Below are 6,603 nucleotides of genomic sequence, written 5' to 3' on the forward strand. Positions count from 1 at the left end.
CCTCCTGCTCTTGTCCCCATGTGCAGGATCCCCTGGTGCAGAATTAGCAAGCGGTGAGCAGGGGAGGAGTCGGAGTGGGGAGAAGGAAATTGGCCACACGGCCTCACCTGCTGATGGCTTGCGTTGAGGGATGGGCAAGTTTTTAACCAGAGAGAGCTCACTATTTTAATGATTTGAGGATTACATTGGAGCTGACACTTTAATATTTGAATAGGAGCTGAAGATTGTGTGTGTGTGTGTGTGTGTTTTTTTTTTTTTTTTTTTTTTTTTTTTTTTTTGTCGTCTAAGGATGATAGAGCCAAAGAGGAGGCCCCATCTGAGATTTTATTTCGGAGTAGGGAAGAACAGGGCCCAAGAGCACATTGAACTGGCAATGGGAGAAGCCATCCAAGGATTCTGTCTGCCCCTAGCAAGGCTGAATCAGTTGGCTCTAAGTATTATTATTATAAAGGTATATTTGTTGTTTCTATAACTTTATTTTATTCATAAAAAATAATGTAAGGGGCTGGTGTTGTGGTATAGCGGGTAAAGCTGCCTCCTATGACACTGGTATCCCATATGGGCTCTGGTTTGAGTCCCGGCTGTTCCACTTTGGATCCAACTCCTTGCTAGAGGCCTGGGAAAAGAAGTGGAAGATGGCCCAAGTGTTTGGTTTCCTGCCACCCACATGAGAGACCTGGAAGAAGCTCCTGGCTCCAGGCTTCAGCCTGGTCTAGCCCTGGCCATTATGGTCAACTGGGGAGTAGCCAGCAGATGGAGGATCTCTCTGTCTCTCCCTCTCTTTCTCTGTAACTCTACCTCTCAAATTAATTTTAAAAGGAAAGTGCTGTTGTCTTCAGTTCTCAGAAGAGCCTTATGAGGTAGGGATAATCACTCCTACTTTGTGGACGAGAAAACTGAGTGTTGGACAGGTTAAACAGCCTCTGTAACACCACAGAGCTTTCAAATAGCCACGTGGGGCCTCTGCCCCTTCCCCCTACACCACTGCCCAACTGGCTTGTGCTGGGTCTGCGCCCCGGTCTGGCTCCCTGGAGAGGGCCCTGGCGCTGGAGACGTTGCAGTCCTGTTTCACGATACTCGCTTACCCTTTATACATGTTCTCATCTAATGTCCATCAACCCTATAAAGTCAGTCATATTGCTATCCTCATTTTCCAAGTTCAAAGTCAAGCAAACTTGCCAGGGAGCTGTGCAACTGGGGAACAGTGGGGTGAGCATGTGTATACAGGCAACTGGGCTATAGCACACATACTTTTTTCCTTTTTTTTTTTTTTAAAGCTTATTTACTTATTTGAAAGGCAGAATAAAAGAGAGAGAGACAGAGAGAGATCTTCCATCTGTTGGTTCACTCCCCAAATGGCTGCAATAGCCAGGGCTGGGTCAGGCCAAAGCCAGGAGCCGGGAGATTCTTCTGGATTTCCTACTTGGGTGCAGGGACCCGAGCACTTGGGCCATCTTCCACTGCTTTCCCAGGAACATTAGCAGGGAGCTACAGGGGGAGCAGAGCCCCTGGGACTTGAGCCTGCTCACTGATATGAGATGCTGGCTTGGCGGGCTGCTGAACCCCCAGTGTGCCACCGTGCCAGGCTCCGGCAAGACTCTTAACTGCCATGCTCTATCACCATGGGATGCACCAGGCTGAGTGGAAAGGGAAAAAGGCGAACTTCCCATGGCTTCCAGCCTTCCAGGAATAAGAGCAGGAGCAGTCCTTCCTCCTCTGTGCCTCCTCAGTGGGAGGGGTCCCAGGAGAACCTCTACCTCCATCTGAGCTCTGGCCCAGCCTCACCCCTCCACTGGGACTTTGCTCTGTGCAAACCCTCTCTCCACCCCAACCCTTACATAAGAGCTAGTGGCAGAGAACATCTTAAGGGACCAACTTTCTCAATGGGCCATTTTGTATGTAGAAAAGCCATTTGTCAAGGTCATGGTGGATAGAGGAGACAAAATGTGAACTGCTCCATGGAAGAAGGAAGTAAGGCTTTGCTGATGCTACCTGGACATGGCATGGTGGGGGTGGCATGGGGTGGTGGTCTTGTCTGCCTGCAGAATAAGGCAAGAGCCCAAGCAAGAGAAAGAGCCAGAGAGAGTTTTTTGAGAGCTGCATTGGCCAATTTGAAGAAAGGGACTCATATTCAGCTTTGTGGTTTTCCATCAAAATGTTATGTAGCACCCGCTCTGCTTCGTAGCCTTGCTGTGAAGCCTGCAGCACGCTGTCCTCAACCAATGGCACGGTGGGAAGTGGTGTCTGATGGCAACACGCTGGGGCTGGGGCAGCTCTCCTGGAAGGTGGCACATGGAGCTGAGATGGAGAACATGGAAGCTGGGGCGCAAGCAGATTAAGAGAAGCCCGAGTCACCTCTGCTCCCCAAAGCCCTGGGGTGTGTCGTGAAGGATGCTGGATTGGCTGGGGCACAGGCAGGGGTGTCTGAGCCCACTCACACGTCATTCTCCACCACTTCTCTCTTGCAGCTGAGCGCAGCACCATGAAGAGCCTGGGTTACCCGGAGCAGAAACTTTCCCCCTTCCTGCACGCTCTGAATTTCCTTTCCTACAGACCTCAGTCTCTGCCTTCATCAAAGCCTGAAATTTGATTTCTCCTCTGCTCTGACCTTGGCTCCATCTCCTGGCTTCTGATTTTCTCCCTCCTTCACAACTCATCAGGTCAGCAATGGCCTCTTGGGTAAAAATTTCCCCTAGGTCAATCAGCTCCTGGAAATATCCCTTCTGTTTCCTGCTCCACCCTCACTGCTCATTCAGTCTACCCCAGGTCCATCTGCAAACACTCTATAAAGAATTTGGGATTTCAGTAGATGGAAGGGAGAGGGCATGTGGGTCGGAGTTTAGCTACAGGATGCAGAACACCCTCCAGTCAATTTAAAGCAGAAATGGATTGATTATGGGGGCATTTGGTGGTTTACAGAATTGTTAGGAAGTTTGAGTTTCTAGAACCGACTCTCAAAGCCACCTCACCAAACAAGGCCACTGAGGTAGCTACTGGATCTTCCATCTCCATGAAGCTGCTCAGCACATTGGCAAATACCTGCCATTACTGGTGGCTCTAAAAATATCCTATGAATCCCACAATCAGGAAAGCAGCACAAACAGGACAGCAGGAAGCCCCTGCCACCTGCCTGTTCCGGAACTTCCCCAGGCCTGCCACAAATGGGTAAAAGTGGGTGGCTTATGCCTTATCACCAGCTCTTCAAGAGGCCAGCAACTAGATGCTAGGGCCATGCCAACTGTGCCAGGGGGTGGTTGCCTCCAGAAATAGCAGAAGTACAAGTCAAGTGGTCATCTGACTATCTACCTCCAGTTTTTCACTAGTGAATCCAAGTAGCAAGATCCAAATGATATCCAGAACTCTAGCTGCAAGAGATCCTGGGGGAAACTATGGAGCTTTCTGTTGTCTTCTCTACAGGGAAGCACACAAGGAAGAAGTTGGGAGGTGGGCATTTAGCCTGGCAGTTAAGATGTCTACATCCCTCCTTGGAGTGCCTGGACTTGATCTCTAACATGGCTCGAAACCTTCCTGCTAATGCAGACCTCAAGAGGTAACAATGACGGCTCAAATAATTAGGAACCTGCCACCCACATGGGAAACCCAGATTGTATCACTGGCTCCTGGCTTTGGCCCAGCCCAATCCCAGCCATTGTGGGCATTTGGGGAGAGAACCAGTGGGTGGGACCCCTGTCTATCTGTATAGGTTTGTCTCCCTCTCTTGCAAATAAATAAAGAAATTATTTTTAAGGAGAAGGAGATGAAGAGGAATGCTGTGCTTTCATCAACCCCGCTTACCAGAGGGTTAACTTTGCTCTTTAAGGGCTCTTCAGAATCCCTTTCCCTAAATAGATTTATTTCCCACTTCTTTGGAATGACTGAGGAGAGTCCTATTTGGCTCAGAGAAGAATGACTCATGATCAGACTATTATTTATCACGGATCACATTGTGGTCTCTTCCAACCTGATGCAGAGTCCCTTAGTAATGGCTTAGGGTAGACAAATAGCACTCCACGGAACTAATCCATTGCATAGATTTGCTTGCTGTCCGCACTGTAGATGGCTTAAGGTCCACTTTGCAAAGCTCTTTCCAGGGGCAGCGCAAAAACCAAAAAGGATAAAACCCTAGGACAATTAAAGAAGCCAAAAAAGTCAATTTATTGCATTATAATCATCTTGCAGCTTGCAGCAGCACTCACTTTCTCTGGTTTCTTCGATTGTTATCTTTTCCATCTGGTTCCAGGCACCAGAAGACTCTTCCTAAGGTAGTCCAGGCCTACTGGCAACCAGAAATACTAGAAACCTCGCTAGAAAATAGAGTCCATTCCTGGCCTCATTTTGCCAGAGTTCTGATAAGTGTCCAAATTTTGGGTTGTTTATTCAGATTGAGCTTCTGCATCTCTTGAGGTTCACCGCTTGCAATCGGCGAGCCAACAGCTTGCAGGGGGAAAAAAATCACACATTGTTGACCCATCCTTGGAAAAATGTGTGTCTTTTCTCTGCCAGGTTACTGATTTACATATGCTCCAAAGCCAGGGCCAGCTGGTTGGAACTGTAAAGATGATTTTTAACAACTTAGCATCCAATGGTGAAAATGATTTAGAAATTATTTTCAATACCCAATTGGATCTTATTTATTCCTATGAGGGAGAATATGTGGATTATGAAAAATTGTAAGGATTGAACCTCAAAATATAATTTAAAATTTGTAATTAAAGTCAGGGGTTGAATTATAGACTCAGAGGATTTATATTTAGAAGGAAACTTCCAGTACCAACATTCCTGATGGGTTATCTTCAGTTATCTTGGGTAAGTGGGTGTTATAGTAAATATGATTTAGTCTTTCATCCAATGTGAGAAAAATTCTTGGCAAAAACAAAGGTGCATTTGTCTAGAGGAAGGCAATGACATTTATTGGGAACAAACCACGACATGAAAATCTCTCTCTAAAGGATTTGGCGTTGATGTAAACTGTGGGACTAGTTGCATAAACTTGTGCAAGTTATGTATCCTTTTGAAGATCCTCATCCCTGTGTACTGCAACTTTCTCTATTCTCATCAACTTGTTGCTTAACAACAGCTGAGCTGAAGTGTGATAAAGCCTACTCCATGAATTATTAGCCTGTCTTGTCACTGGAATACGCTTCTACATCTCTTGGAGTCTCAGGGAGACCTTGAGTAACTCCCATACAAATCCAATTAAGTCCATGGTAACTACCACACGGAATACACTTTTGTCTTTTTGTTTTTGATGTTTTTGATGGACACTTTTGTATCTGCTGGCTCCCACTGGGCATGGCTGGCTCCTAATGGCACTATCTCTCTAAGGCTACATTTATCTTGGTGTATCTATTCATGAACCGTAGGCCTTGACTTAAGACTTCGTAAAAGCTTCAGACAATTTTGTAGCTGAGTTGGGGGGAAGCTGCCCCATTCCATAGATTAGGTAAGATGTTTTTGGTTGCAGGTTAATCAAACACTCAAACTAATCTGGCCCAAACAAATGGGTTTATTGTCTCCTAGACAACAAAGTGGAAGTCTAAAGGTAAGAAAACGTGTATTAGTGAGGATTAGATTAGGTTATGAGAAGCAGAGGCCCAAACTAACAGTGGCTTAAATGAGCTTTGTTCCTCTTTCACATGTACAAGGCCAGAAATAGGAAGGCCAGGGCTTCTACAGTAACAGCATTTCATAGGATCTGAAATGCCTTTCATTTTCTTCCCATCCCCTTCCACCTCCCTACTCTGCTATTTCCAGAGTAAATGTGGCACTGTGCTCACCAACTAAGATGATGGCTGGAGTTCCTGACATCTTATCCTCGCTCCCAGCATCAAGAAAAGAAAGAATGGAGATGCCGTGAGCCAACTGTCTTACAAGGAAGGTGTCTACAGGCTGCCATGTGACATTCTGCTGATACTCCATATACTGGGGCTTAACCACATGGACAAATCAACCTGCACAGAGGAGATGTCTCTATTTTGGATGATTGGAGGCTCTGCTATGTGGAAGACAGGGAAAAATAGATCAGGGAGCAGGGAGGGTGGGGTGTAGTTCTGCACAAGCACCTTTCAGGTTGATGAACTCCTGGGGCTTCCACTCTGTTCCCATGTGATTCTCCTGGTTTTTCATATTTCGTGTTTGGGCTTCATTCAAAACCACATAGATGGTTCCAGAAAATGCCTGTCCCAACAGCGTGCAGACAGAAGAGGTCGCATTTCGATATTCTCCTAAAGGAAGCTGGGAGAACGTCCCTCAAAGACCTAAGCAACGCTAGATCGAGACTCCTGCTTAGTATTGAGCCAAGCAATGGCAAGAGGAAAGAGATTGCATGTAGACTACACCTGTCCTCCCCCAGGCTGGGGCTGAAGCCCGTGTCCCCAGAGAAAACTCTCTTGTCAAAACAGACAGGGATTATATTAGGAACAATGAAAAGGAGGGGACAGGTGCTGGGCAGGAGACCCTGTGGTCTGGACCAAAGAGGGGTGGCACTAAAGCTTCTTTTTATGGCCCATTGGCATACATGGTTTTTAGATAAGTTATTTTTTCTGGTTTTGTTTTATTGATGTTCTTGTTGTTTCTTATATCCCTTTATCTTCTTAGCACCCA

The sequence above is a fragment of the Lepus europaeus genome, chromosome 16 (assembly GCF_033115175.1).
Source record: "Lepus europaeus isolate LE1 chromosome 16, mLepTim1.pri, whole genome shotgun sequence".
Lineage (NCBI taxonomy): Eukaryota > Metazoa > Chordata > Mammalia > Lagomorpha > Leporidae > Lepus > Lepus europaeus.